The 14,740-nt window shown below is 43.9% G+C and overlaps 1 pseudogene across 1 annotated transcript in view; it reads left to right on the top strand.

Annotated features, from left to right (window-relative positions):
* LOC111555312 overlaps positions 1-14,740 on the top strand; it is a 44,595-nt pseudogene that overhangs the window by 17,429 nt on the left and 12,426 nt on the right. Inside the window, exons 2-9 of the transcript XR_002735491.1 lie at positions 411-700; positions 795-893; positions 3,806-3,912; positions 5,225-5,275; positions 5,823-5,884; positions 6,649-6,758; positions 7,638-7,724; positions 11,961-12,144. The product of XR_002735491.1 is annotated as a quinone oxidoreductase-like protein 2 (transcript). The remainder of the gene's footprint in view (positions 1-410; positions 701-794; positions 894-3,805; positions 3,913-5,224; positions 5,276-5,822; positions 5,885-6,648; positions 6,759-7,637; positions 7,725-11,960; positions 12,145-14,740) is intronic.

The following is a 14,740-nucleotide window of genomic DNA, read 5'->3' as shown; positions in this document are numbered from 1 at the left end:
GCTGGTTCTTTTGCGCCCGCTTGGCTGGTCTTAGAAAAACAAGACAGGCCACCACCCGCCTTGGCTTTCCAAAGTGCTGGGATTACAGGCGTGAGCCACCCAGCCAAGAACCACTATTTAAATGTCGCCAAGCGTGGTTTAAAAAGTCTCCCAATTCTGAGGGGTGCAAGGGTTGAAAAACTATTGGATCCTATGTTCAGCACCGAAGTGGCAGGATGATTCGTACCCTGAACCTTAGCATCATGCAGTATACCCAGATCACATCTGCACATGTAGCTCCTGAATCTAAAATAAAAGTTGAAACTATAAAAATAAAAAAAAAGTCTCCCAAATTTGTTACAAAAATGCCAACGAAGGTTAATCTCGGGTAATCTAATTCCGTTTCCTGGTGTTTTCTTTTTTTCTTCCAGTGGGCTCCACCTACTGAGAGGCCCAACAGGGGGCTTGCGCGCTCGTTTGGGCTCGGCGGCCGGAGAAGACCGGCGCACTGGGCCGGAGCCGCCCCGCCAGGGCTGGGTCGTGGCTGCCGGGGCTCCTCGCCAGAAGGCCTCCTGGGCCGCCCTTCCGCTCTCCCGGGGCTGGGCGGCGCTGTCTGGCTCTTCCTGCCGCGCTCTGGCCACTCCCCACTCCGCCCCTCGCTTGGCCTGGCCGTGGCGGCCGTGCTCTGCAGGCAGTGCGTCCCTCTGGCGTGGGTCTGCAGGTGCAACCCCTACTCCTCCCTGAGCCCTGCAAGGCAGCCCTGGTGTGCTCCGGCGGGGTTGCCCGACTGACCCTGCCCTTGTTATGTGTTGCAGGAGAGCCGGACAGGGCAGCGGCCGGCACTACCGCGCCGCGATTGGCGCAGAGCTGAAGAAGACCCTGACCATTGAAGAGGTGGCCCCCCGCCCCGTCGGGCTCACGAGGTAGGGGGCTGGCTTATCCCCTTCTACTCTCCCCTTCTCCTCGTCACCACACACTCCCCGCAGGCTTCCTTCTTGAATCAAGTTCCCAGTTCCCAAGCGAGGGGGCGACCCAGAGACTGAAGGGCAACTTCATCCTCGTCTAGGAGGCTGAAGCCCTTTCCAAGGTCTAAAGTGCTAAAGGAAGATTGTTCCCCCAACACACGCTTATAGGCCACTTTCTCAATGCTCAGAGTTGTTGCCTTAGAAACAGAGAATTCTGATTTGCACATGACTTTGTATGTGCAAGTTATTGGTTTAACACAGGTACATAGACCTCATCCTTTGCTTCGTTCCACCTCAGTGCCGGAATCGAATTATTCGGCCTCTGCCTCCCTGAAACCAGCCCGGCAACCCCCGTGTTTCCATGTGAACATACGCCTCTGGTGTATTGCAGAGATTTGGGATTGGATTCTTTTAGGGATATGGGCAGCTGGTCCACTGAAATGTGGAAGTCACTTTGGCCCTGCCTGTTGACCACTCTGGTAACACAGTGTCTGTTATCTGGTGTGGAGATGAGAACCTCAGACAGTGTGAAGCAGGCAGTGGGTCTCAGTGTTGGAGACCTCCAGGGAGAGGGAGAAAGGCAGCTGTAACCCTGAAGTGTTATCAGCATGGAGCCTGTTAACTAACATGGCTAACATGGATTATTTGGATGAGCACTACTTCCTGGGATTCACGTGCTGAATGACATTCATCCTCAAATCATCCTTCAATCTAGGTGGAGTGGCTGGAGAACACATGTGTACCCTGTGTATATTTGTCAATAACCAATGTGTTCTGCACCGAATGGGTCCAGGCTGAAGGCTAGGCTCCTTTGTTCTGTTATTTGTCTAGACATTGTGTTGTAAGGAATTAGCCCATGAGAGCTGTGACTATGTTAGTTTTACTCACTGCCAAATCCCTGAAGTCTAAAATGGTTCCTGGCATGTGGCAGAAGCTTAAAAATTTGTTGAATGAATGAATTTTGTAGATAAAAATGTCTTCTCACCAATATAGCCACCTCTGTACAAACAAATCAATATCATCCCTTTGGCATCTCAGCTTTCATTTCTTCCAGTGATTCGAACCCCTGTTGGGATGTGTTGGTCTATGACAGTGGTTGTCTAGCACAGCGATCTGCAACCTTTTTGGCACCAGGGACCAGTTCTGTGGAAGATAGTTTTTCCACGGATTGATGGGGGTTGGAGGGGATGATTTTGGAATGAAACTGTTCCACCTCAGATCCTCAGGCATTAGATTCTCGTAAGTAGTGCGCAACCTAGATCCCGTGCCTGTGCATTTCACGATAGGGTTTGCACTTCTATGAGAGTCTAATGCTGCCCCTGATCTGACAGGAGGCAGAGCTGGGCGGTATGCTTGCTTTGTCTGCTCCCCTCCTGCTGTGCAGCCAGATTCCTGACAGGCTACCAGTCTTTGGCCCCAGGGTTGGGAACCCCTGGTCTAGCATGCATCAGAATCAGTTGGGGCTTGTTAAAAAATAATGCTAGGCTTTGTCTTCAGAGTTTCTGATTCGATAGGCCTGGGATGGGGCTTGATACTTTGAATTTCTTTCTTTTTTTTTGCTCTTGAGATAGAGTCTCACTCTGTCACCCAGGTTGGAGTGCAGTGGCATGATCATGGCTCACTGCAACCTTGCCCTTCCAGGCTCAAGCGGTTCTCCCACCCCAGTCTCCCAAGTAGCTGAGACCACAGGTATATGCCACCATTCCTAGATAATTTTTTAATTTTTATTTTTGTAGAGATGGTTGCCCAGGCTGGTCTTGAACTCCTGGGCTCAAGTGATTCTTTTGTTTTGGGCTCTGGAAGTGCTAGGATTATAGGTGTGAGCCACTGTGCTTGGCCTATGCCAGGTGATACTGATGCTGGTGGTCTGGGGCTACATTTTGAGAACCACGGGCTTACAGGGCCTGGCGAAACTGCTAGCTACACTGCTGTTGGTCTGCCTCAGCTATGGCACTATCACAAAACATAGAGGTTGGGGATCTGGGACTAGACTAAAGGATTCCAGATTCCCCAAACAGCTGATCATTTTACCCTTCTGTTTAAAATTCATTAATGACTTCCCATTGTTTGTAGTATGAAAATTAAGATCCTCAGAAAGGAGGCCAGACGCGTAGCTCATGCCTGTAATCCCAGCACTTTGGGAGCCTGAGGCAGGTGGATCATGAGGTCAGGAGTTTGAGACCAGCCTGGCTAATATGGTGAAACCCCACCTCTTCTAAAAATACAAAAGAAATTCGCTGGGCGTGGTGGTGCATGCCTGTAATCCCAGCTACTTGGGAGGCTGAGGCAGGAGAATTGCTTGAACCTGGGAGGCGGAGGTTACCGTGAGCCAAGATCACGCCACTGCATTCCACCTGGGGCGACACTATGAGAGCCCGTCTCAAAAAAAAAAAAAAAAAAAAAATCCTCAGTAAGGCTTCAAAGTCTCTTGTGTCCCCACTGTAGTGTCTTTGTAGATGCCATTGCTTTTGTCTGTGCCAAGCCTTTTGCCTCCTATTTTGAATAGTTAACTCTTAGTTGTTAGTTCAAGTGTTGCTTACTTAGGAACGCTTTTCCTGACTTCCCCAAGTGGTCAAATCCTTCCATTATGTGCTTTCATAGCACCATATATTTATATCATTAACACTTGGTACTGGAGTTATAACTTAATATATGTATCTTCATTATTATCTGGTTAGTATCTGTTTTCTCTACTATACTTTAGCTTCATGAAGGCAGAGACCTTGCCCATTTTGCCTCCTGAGTGTATGCCAGCTCTTACTTTAGTACCTGGCATGTCATTGTCATTCAGTAACTATTTTGGTATGATTGAATGAACATTGTCTCCATGGATGTGTACTGTTCTGCTTTGCGGCTCTATTTCCTTTGTAGGTCAGGGTTGATGTCCATTTCTGTGGAGTTAACTTTGGTGATATTTTGATCTGCCATGGTCAATATCAGGAAAGGCCCCATCTTCCCTTCACACCTGGTGAGTATGGGGAGACCAAGTGACTGCTTCAGGAAAGAAAGATACAGGGAGTTTTCAGAATCACGCCCTTGGTCTCAGGCAGTGCTCTGTTGGTGTCTGCCTGCCATCAGTGATGGTTCGGTTAGATGTGCCCGTCTCACTGTGAATTGGGATCACTAGATTGTGAGCCCCATGAGGGCAAAGTCTGTGCCTGTCTTGCTCAATATTATATCCCCCAGCTTAGCATTGTATGTGGCTCTTAGTAGGTGCTCAGTAAATACTCTAAAAATGAAGAAATGAACAAATGAATTTTCACCAAAATTCTGTTCACCAGAATTATCGTTAGTCCTAGTCATTCATTCCCTTTCCTTGCTTGATATTGCCCCGATTTTGTTTCTTCACTGAAGGATCACAGACATCTGTTTGCAGCTAAAACTTCAGCCTCACAGACACATTCCCAATAAAACGTAATGCCAAAGGATCAGAGAGAAGAAAAGGGTGTGGATTTCTTAGCAGCCCTCTGTCTGATTTTTGTTCCCAATCTACTTCTAGATCCTTAACATGTGGACAAGTGACTGATTTTTGTTGCTGAAATGTGTTTAAAGGGATATAAATATAGTTTAGCACGTATATAGTACATGTATATTTTATACAGATGTATATTATTAAAGATAGAGTGATTGCAAATAGTTACCGTGTTTTGGTCTCAGGGTATTTGATTGTATCTCAACAGTTGGAACCATTTCCTTCTGTTTATATTTGCTGAAATACTGGTTGGGGGGAAGATGTCATACTCAATTGAGTTATTCCCCTGGCAGCTCAAGTAGGAAACATTATAATTACTTCAGAAAATTCAGAGGTGAAAGAGGAAAGGACAGACAACATTAGTTCATCCAGTTGAGCCAAGTACTGTCTGAATAAACACAGTTCATGTCCTTGAGGGCCCTATAGTCCAGCAGAAGAGACTTGAAAACAGATAAATAGGATGAACATTGTCATTGGGGTGCTATAGGAGGTCCCAGTGATTAGGGTCAAAAGTACCTGTGTACCTGTGATTCTCTGTGCTTTTGCACATTCTTGAAATTTTCATTTGTGTCATGGTAAGACTGGGACTACTATAGCTTCCCCAGGTTGTGATTGTGAAATCTTATGTTTACATTCCTCTGCTTTGGATATAACACCCTTATCTCTCTGCCTGCGTATGGAGAGGGGGAAGGGCACCTAAACTCCCTCAGCTCCAAAAGCTGTTGGACTAGCCCGTCGATCAGTGTTTTCTCATCTCCATGGTGTTGTGTTTTACAGATAACCTAATCTTTAAACAATATGTTTTCAGGAATGGAGTTTTCTGGGACAGTATTGGAGACAGGTACAGATGTCAGCACAGGTAAAGAGATAAATTAGTTGAAGTCTAGGGAATCAATATATATGGAGCTATGAAAAATGTGCTAACTTCATTTGTAGCCGAAGGGTCTTGCTTCTACTGGCTTTTGCCTGCAGACACCAAAGGGAAACCTAAATAGAAAGGTAAGGAACAAATTCTGAATTGGGGAAAGGAAGTCTTTGGAAGTTCCTGGCTGCATTAAACTTTTTATTATGAATAAAAGGCGGCACCTCAGTCTTTAACTGAGAGGACAGAGAACTTGAGCCTCTTGTGAAGTTAAGACTGGGCTTCTAATTCAAATCAACCTTTGCCTTACTCTGTCTCATCGTCTCAAATGTGCTCACTCAAATTGGCTTGACAATATGGTGGTGGTATTGAGAGAATTATTATTTTATTTACTAAACATTAACTCTGAATAGATAATTAAGACCAACCTGTGTCTTTTGGAGTCAGAGATGTGCATTTTTTTTTCTTTTTTGATTAACTCAGGAAAAGGAATGCAAGGTCATGCATTTGCACATATCTTTAATGGTATGTTTCCTTTAGGGAGATAGAGTTATTGGCATAAGAAATTTTAATTGTATGGTTGAAGAATGCATCACTGACCAGAAGGTATCTGTACCACTCAAGATTAATGGTTGAAGATGCTTTTTCTCCTTTGTTTTTCTTTAATTTCCACCTATCCCTCCTTCCTGTCTTCCCCTCTCCTTCTTTGTCTTTGTGTTTATTTGGTCATGTCTTGTTTCTCAGCTAAGCAGTTCATTTTTTCAAATGTTAAACTCCTTATCTTCATTAACGTGACACTTTGCACAGAGCTTTGTTTGCGTTGAGTGTTTTAATGAAGAACAACATTTTGTTTTCTGAGTCCTCGAGCTGGCTGTTCATTTGGACTAGGTAGTTTTAGTAGAAAAACTGGTTTTGGGCATTGAGCTGGATGTAATGGGCTACTCCCGGACACAAAGCTTATGAAAGAGATAGCCCTGGGAATGGAGCCAGCCAAGGTAGTCTAGTATGGTTGTGCAGGTGTGAATGGTGCCCCCTGGTGGTGGACAGTACACAATTGTCCCCCCCAGCTTTATTGAGGTAAAACTGACATATTAGACGGTTCACCCATCACAGTACCGTGATCTGTGTTCGGTTCTCTACCTGTTGGCTCCTTCCTGAGCCAGATGCTAGCCTTCGGGCTTTGAAGTCTGATGCATTCAAGTCCTGAAATCTGCTACAGCTTGCTTAGTTTTGACTTCCTCTGGGCTTGTTTATGGGCAGGTGTTTCCCTTTGCCAATCAGTCACTGAATCAAATCCTAATATTTACTGAGCAGCCTTTATGACTAGGTACATCCACTCAATCCGTAAGTCACTATTATCTCTTTTATAGGACCTGTGACAGATTCCAGAAAAGGTCTCCCTACAAGAGGCTGCTGTCCTCCCTATAACTTGTGGCACTGCAATTTTTGCTCTTGAGCATCGGGCCCATTCCCAGCCCGGGTAAGGACTGTGTAGATGATAGAAGGCTAGAAGGTACCCATCTCTTGGTTTCAGAAGTGTCCAACAAGGCCATGCCCCACCTCTTCCCTTCCTTTCCCTTCCTTTTGGCTGACGACAGGCCAAAGGGAGGTAGCCACTTGAGATTGGGGTTTTTTGACTGTGAGGATATCCCTCTGTCTGAGAGGAAATGATAGACTGTGAACTTGGCCAGTGTGAATTGGAGAAATACCTCTCTCAAATGTGACCACTCTGGAGATCTCATAAAAAATACTAAAGTGTGAGAGTTGGTTTATTTAAGCCCATTTCCCTCTGAGTTTATTAGAGGCCCATGGTATTTGTTTCTGTGAGGCCTTGTTGAGTGTGCCAGATGGGACATTTCAGAAGAAAAGGTGCTGAAGTTTGACTCTTTACCTTGAGCATCCATACTGCTTCTTGATCTTTTCAGAGAGCTGAGACTCAGAATTGCTTCAGAGAGGTGGGTTTAGTTGAGCCGTGGCTCAACTCCTCTTGTAACATGCTCATCACCTTGTAACATTGGGCAGTATCTAATATGAGAAGGATTTTAAGATAGAATTTCTGAAGAATAAATTGGAGTGGTAGCTCAAAGGAAAGGTTGCCACTGATATGAGGGAGAGGCTACCTAGAGAGATTTAGGAATCTTTTTCCTAGCAAGTCTTCAAAACTGAACCAAATTAACGCGAATCTAGAAGTCACATCCGTAAGCTTACAGGGTAGAGAACAGATGTATATGAAGGTTTGAATGAAACAACGTCTAACATTCTTGCTTTAAAATGTTCTGTTTCTAAAATATTTGTGAAATCATATTACTGGTTGACTTTTGAAGGTTTCGGAAGTAGCATTCATCTTTCGTTGGCACAGAGAAATTGTTTTAGTGATGGCAGCGGCTGGAGCACAGGCCTTGCGGTGATGTGACAACAAATGTTCTTCAGGCCAAGGTATTTGTATGTTAAAGTCACCATTTAAAAAAATCATAAGTCCAGTTTTCAAGCACATATTTATTCAAACAATATATTCATTCATTGATTAAAAACTACGTGCAAGGCATTGGGGATATAAAGTAACCCAGAGCAGGGTCTTGCCATCTATTCACTTACAGACTAGGGAGGAGGCCTAGAAGCAAATCACTCATCCTTCCAGCTACTAGACCCTGGCAAGGACTGACCCACTTCATGCCTTCTGCACATGCTATTTTCTTTACCTATAATGCTCAGAGCTGTCGTTCAGATTTAAACTCAAATGTCACTTTTTCAGAGAAGTATTCTCTGTCCCTCAGTCTAGGTGAGTCCCCTCTCCCTCCTCTGTACATGTGATTTCATAGCACCCTCTACTTCTCTTTCATAATACCTAGCTCAGGGTGTGGTTATTTGTGTCATTATCGGGTTATTGTCTCCCTCTTACTGGACTGTAATCCCCATAAAGGCAGTGACATTGTCTCTTTGGTTCATCCCTGTAGTCCTGTACCTAGCATGGTACCTAGAACATAGTAGGCCCTCAAGAACTATTTCTTAAATGAATGAATAAATGAATAAAATAATGAAAAAAGACTTAGGTCTCTTCACAAATATCTTTCTAAGGCTTTGAGTGTTGGAAAAGGGGGATTTCTTAGAGAAGGTGGACATTTAAGCTTACTTTTAAATAATTGGTAGCTGTTGAATAGAGGAAGAAGGGAAGTGAAGGCCATTTTAGTGGTGGGAAGACTTATTAGAAGATAGAGAACTAAGAACTAGCATGGTGCATTCAGAGAATTGCAAATAGCATCTTGGGAGCCAAGGACCCGGGGGGAAACGGTGGAAGGTGACTCTAGAGAGGACGGCAGAGATAAGATCATGAGGGGCCTTGTGTGGGGCTGAAGAATTTGAACATTTATTGGAAGCTATTGAGAGCAGTTGAGAATTTAAAGTAGGGAAGTGACGTGATATTTTTGCATTTGGAAAAGTTCATTCTGGTAGCCATGGGAATAAGGGTTAGGGGAAAGGTCAAGGGTAGTCTGGAAGCAACAGGACCGGCTCTTGGAACAATCCAAGCCAGGATTAGGATAGGTTACCTGAACCAAGGCAGTGGAAGCAATGCATTGAGAGATACTGAAGTGGAAAAAAGTAGATAATTTGGTACCTGGAGAGCATCCTGCTCTAGTCAAAAGAACAAGGACTTTAAAGTTAGCCTGACGTAGGTTCAGATTCCAGCTCTGCCTCCAGCTTAATATCGTCAGTTTTCTCACTTGTAAAAGAATGCTTTCTCCATGGAGTTGTTGTGGGAATATTGAGATTACACGTGCAGTGCCTATTAGAGGGCGGGGCATGTCAGTAAGAATCTCTTTAAAAAGAATCCTGTTATTATTAGACATTGAGTGGGAAGGAGCAAACTCCTTCCCACTAAGTTAACTCGAGGAGTTGCCATCTTACTGAGATTGAGAACACAGGCAGGAATAGTGAGTTGGGTTTTCTCTGTGTTGAATGTGAGGTTCCTGTGGAGCATGCAATTGGATAGCCAGAGGGTAGCTAGGTATATAGGTCTGGAGATAATTGGATTGGTCTGGAATTCCTTTAGGGGACATCTCTCCTTTCTCATATTAAGTTCCATTTGGGGAGGACATGTGAGTTCTGAAAGTAATCATAGATACCAGGAGGCTCCTAAAGTGATATGAACACATTTCATGTTAAAAGGATTGGCTTTTAGCTCCTGTTTGGGGGAGAGACTGTAATTGGTTTTATTGTCTAGAGCTATTGGTTATTTAACATTTCGAGGAAGATAAAATTGTACAAATTGTTTTAAATCGTTATAAATTGTTATAAATAGTAGAGAGAAAAGCTCACTTTAATTAATATATTAAAAGTAAGCTACTCTGTTTTTTCTTGAACAGCAATAATGGTTTTAAACAAACGCAAGCAAAAATAGAAGTGTTACCATGCCACCTACGTGGAACAGGTCATGTTGATTACACCCTGAATCCACAGCATTTCATGTTGCTTCCAAAGTGCCTCCACAGCAATTCTCTTACCCTGGATCCTCACAAAGCCCCTGAGAGATGGCTAGTGTGTTTATTATCCCTATTTCACAGATCAAGAAAACGAGGCACCAAGAGAGAAAATGGTTCACTGCAGGTCTCATGGAGACCTAGGGAGAATCTTGGGATTCAATTCAGGTGCCTGACCCTAGAGCAGTGTCTGCCCACTGTGGCACTGTGTGCTAATAGCCCTCAGGGAACTGCGACTATTTCAGGGTTCCACCAGGGAATATTTGAGGGAAGCATTCAGTTTCAAATAGTTATGAGTAAGTTTGGAATCTTTTAAGGGCACCAGTGTTCTTGGAGTATTTCCTTGCAAATTCACTTTGAGACTAAAGGGCTTGGGCTGGTGGGTGCTGCCCCATGGTGAGGCATGTCTAGGCAATGCTTGAGTGTTTGCAGCTTTTCTGGAGACTTCCAAACCCCAAACTTCCCCATAGTATTGCTCACGACCATCTATGCCATCTGTTTCAGGCTTTAGGTGTGGCTTTCTGCTAGGGTGATGGAGTGGAAAAGCATGGGCTTTGGAGTAACGCAGCAGTGGGCTTGAGTAGTTGTTCTAACACCTGCTACCTGGACAACCCTGGTTGATTGCTTTAGCTCTCTGAGTCTATGTCTCTGTCTGTAAACTGGGAGTAATTATATCTCTTCAATAATGTTCTTCTCAGGTTCAAATAGAATGATTGCATGGTGTTATAGTGGCTTCAGTTTATCTAACACTTTGTTTTCGAAGTGCTTTATATACAGGGTCCCATTTAATTCTTTTTCCTTTATTTCTCTTTAGCCTGGAGATATTTTTTTTTTTTTTAAACAGAGTCTTGCTCTGTCGCCCAGGTTGGAGTGCAGTGGCATGATCTCGGCTCACTGCAACCTCCACCTCCCAGGTTCAAGCAATTCTTCTGCCTCAGCCTCCTGAGTAGCTGGGACTACAGGTGCATGCCACCACACCCAGCTAATTTTTGTATTTTTAGTAGAGATGGGGTTTCACAATATTGGCCAGGCTGGTCTCGAACTCCTGACCTTGTGATCCACCCACCTTGGCCTCCCAAAGTACTGGGATTACAGGCGTGAGCCACCGTGCCCAACCCCTGATTTTTTTTTTTTTTCAGCCTCCCGAGTAACCGAGTAGCTGGGACTACAGGCGCGTGCCACCACGCCCAGCTAATTTTTGTATTTTTAGTAGAGATGGGGGATTCGCCATATTGTCTAGGCTGATCGTGAACTCCCGACCTTGTGATCTGCCCACCTGGGCCTCCCAAAGTGCTGGGATTATAGGCATGAGCCACCATGCCTGGCCTCCGATACTTTTTTAAATGTCTTACTTTACTGATGAGGCAACTGAAACCTTGAGAAGCTGGCAGGTAGTATGGAGGTTAAATGCATGGACTCTGGAGATGAATTACTTGGGTTTGCGCCCCAGCTCTGTCTCCCATTTGCTGTGTGACCTTCCTTGGGCAACAAGTTACTTAACTTCTTCTGCCTCAGTTTCTTCAAAAACAAGGATAATAATACTGTATATTTCACTGGGCTATTACAATTAAATGAGTTATTCATATATGTAAAACGTTTAGAATGTTAACTGGCAAATAGTAACAAAATGTATTAATTCTTACTAAGTATTTCGCCTAGGTTAACACAGCTAGTGAGTGGCAAAGCCAGGATTTGGACTAAGGTCTCTCTAACCTCAAGATCTTTCTATTGAATCATGTTTTACCCTCTAGGAAGTCTTTCCTGATCCTCTAGATTTAGGTTGGGTACCTCTTGTTAACATTTCTGGGCCTCTCTTTACTTCCCCCATCACTCTGCTGTATCTTGCTTTCTTGGCTCTAAAGGATCCGTCTTGTGTCCTTACTGCTTGATTCATAGTAGATGCTCAATAAATGTGGTTTTCATTTGCATTTGAGAAGACTTTCTGAGTGTCTTTTGAACCACCTTCTAGCTATCCCTGTTAGGGTTCCAGGATTACTAGAAATGTGGACCTCATGGCTAGTAGGGCATGGAGGGGCCAGTGAGGTTGTCTGTGTTGGGCCTGATGTGTGGGCTCAAGGCCAATGCCAGGGCAGCAAGGTCACAATGATTTCCTTGAGTAGCACCCTTTGGCTGGAGATGGGGTAGGTGGGGTACCCCTTTCTTGGGACATGTTCTGGATAATCAGATATCTTGTGTTCTTGATGCAGGTAATATAGCTGCTGCTGGAAGCGACGAGAAGTGCAAGGTGGCGGTGCAGAGGGGTGCGCAGTCCAGCGTTAACTACAGTTAGGGCAGCCTGAAGGAGGCAGTGAGGAAGCTGGTGGGCTAGGGTGGGGTGAATGTGGCCATCGACATGGTGGGAGGAGACGTCTGCCTGGAGGCTCTGCTCAGGTACGTGATGGTCTGTCTAGAGTGGGCTAGAGCTGAAACCTTTCCTGATCTCTGCCTTCCTTCTGGCCTTGCTTCTCTCTCATCTTTGCTGTTCACTTCTCCTGTAGGCATCAGCATCAACGAGAACAGCGAGTGGGTGGGTGAAAAGGAATAGAAGCAGAGAAAATCAGGAAATGCTTATATATAGCAAAAACAAAATACCCAACTGGAAAATATCCAAAAAATGACTGCAGACTCTCTAGTTGGCAACGCCAAATGCTTTAGAAATTATTCATGTGTTAAATACAGCGATGCCAGTTCCCACTAACTACTTTATATCCATGTCTGGGGGGGATTCTTGCAGAGGGCATTGTTCAGCTGTTAGAATTACTGGGGCGGCAGTTCCCTTTTTCCCAGGTCACTGTGGACCAAGGTACAGGCTCTTCTGATCTTACTGCTTTCTGAAGCAGCCAGCAGCGTAGGTAATTCCTTGACTTGTTTTATTTAAAAAATATCACTGGAGATTTAGTAGGAGTGTTGTATCACACCAATTCTCATTCCGTTTTCAACCAAGGATTCTGGAGTACTCTGATAGCGTTGGTTTCATGTCTTACGTCATCCTGGCAAGCATAATGTTGTAGTTTATCTCAGTTTCAGGTAGAAGTCGCAGAAGCAGAGACGGTAGCCTACCCACAGAAGAGATCCATTTGATTCTCTAGCCCCTGAGCTGGGTGGCAGGCAGTCTATATGTTTGCTCACCTCTGCACCATGCCTGGTGCTATGCTTAGAGAAGAAGCAAAGGAAGGAGTGTGTAGTCCAAGTGGAAAGCCAGGATAGAGAGCTGGTAAAACTTGCTCATCTCTTACCTTCCTCCTTGCCTTCTGGATGATTGCGTTTTAGCAATAGCTTCTCATTGCCCTTCTAAAGAAGAAAAGCAAAAAGCAAAAGCCAAACAAATATACATATATTTTATATACAAGGTGTTTGCAAAAGTTGTTTCAGTAACTCATTGCTTAGCAATGGTACTGTAGGGGACTTTTCATACTGAGCTGCAGAATACTTACGAATTTTTGTAGATTATTTAAAATTCTCTAAAGAGGCACATGTGTTAAAGGAATCCTAAAGTAAGTGTTTGTATGAAGCAAATGGTCCTTCCCTCATTAAAGTGTATGTCTTCTTATTCCTGCTTCCTAAGTTCATAATCTTCAAACTGAGTTGTCTCAGTACAACTCAGACATTTGGAAACAAATGGAATGACATTTGTTTATATGCCCAATTTTCTTCCACAAAGTGGTTGAGGTAGTTAAATAGATAGTCTTGATTCTCTTTTTTTTTTTTTTTTTTTTTCTTCTGAGACAGGGTCTCACTCTGTTGCACAGGCTGGAGCACAGTGGTGCAATCATGGCTGCATGGCTCACTGCAGCCTTGACATCCTGGGCTCAAGCAGTCCTCCTGCCTCAGCCTCCTGAGTAGCTGGGTGTATTAGTCTGTTCTTACACTGCTAATAAAGACATACCTGAGACTGGGTAATTTATAAAGGAAAAAGGTTTAATTGACTCACAGTTCAGCATGGCTGGGGAGGCCTTAGGAAACGCACAATCATGGTGGAAAGGGAAGCAAACATGTCCTTCTTCACATGGCAACAGCAAGGAGAAGTGCTGGGGAAAAGCCCCTTAAAAAACCATCAGATCTTTGGAGAACCTACTCACTATGATGAGAACAGCATGAGGGTAACTGTCCCCATGAGTAAATTATCTCCTACTGGGTCCCTTCCATGACATGTGGGGATTATGGGAACTGCAATTCAAGATGAGATTTGGATGGGGACACAGCCAAACCATATCACTGGGACTACAGGCATGTGCCACAATGCCTGGCTAATATGTTTTGTAGAGACAAGGTCTCACTATGTTGCCGAGGCTGGTCTTGACCTCCTGGGCTCAAGTGATCCTCTTGCCTTGGCCTCCGAAGGTGCTTGGATTATAAGTTTAAGCCACGGCACCTGGCTCAACAGCCTTGATTCTAAAGTGGGCCCCCTTATAAAATTATCTAGTTCCTTTGGTTCCCTAATACCTTGCTTATGGCATATATAACATATGGCATATAAAATGACATATATGGCATTTTTTTTTCTTTTCTTTTTTTTTTTTTTAACTGAGAAGCCCAAAGTAATAAATGATGGTTCACTCCTGCCACTTTGCAAGGTCAAGAGGAGTGCCCAGCTGTGGATTTAATACATGTTGGTTTTTTAAATGTTGGTAAAATATACTATAACCTAATATTTATCATTTTAATGATTTGTAAGTGTGCAATTCACTGGCATTAAATACAGTCATAATGTTGCATAATCATCCCCAACAAAACTCTATACTTGTTAAACACTAGCTACCTCTTTTCCCTTCCCCAACCTCTGGTAACCTCTGTCCTATTTCTGTCTCTGTGAATTAATGTACATTGCTCTTTTTTTCATTCTCCTTTTTTTTTTATTGTGGTAAAAAACAGATAACATAAAATTTACCATCTTAACCATTTTCAAGTGTACAGTTCCGTAGTGTTAATTATAGTCATATTGTTGTGTGACAGATCTCAAGAACTTTTTCATCTTGTAAACCTGAAA

Source organism: Piliocolobus tephrosceles, chromosome 1, assembly GCF_002776525.5.
Source record: "Piliocolobus tephrosceles isolate RC106 chromosome 1, ASM277652v3, whole genome shotgun sequence".
NCBI classification, from domain to species: domain Eukaryota; kingdom Metazoa; phylum Chordata; class Mammalia; order Primates; family Cercopithecidae; genus Piliocolobus; species Piliocolobus tephrosceles.
Note: the sequence above shows the minus strand (reverse complement) of the source record. Positions and strands in the feature narration are given on the sequence as shown.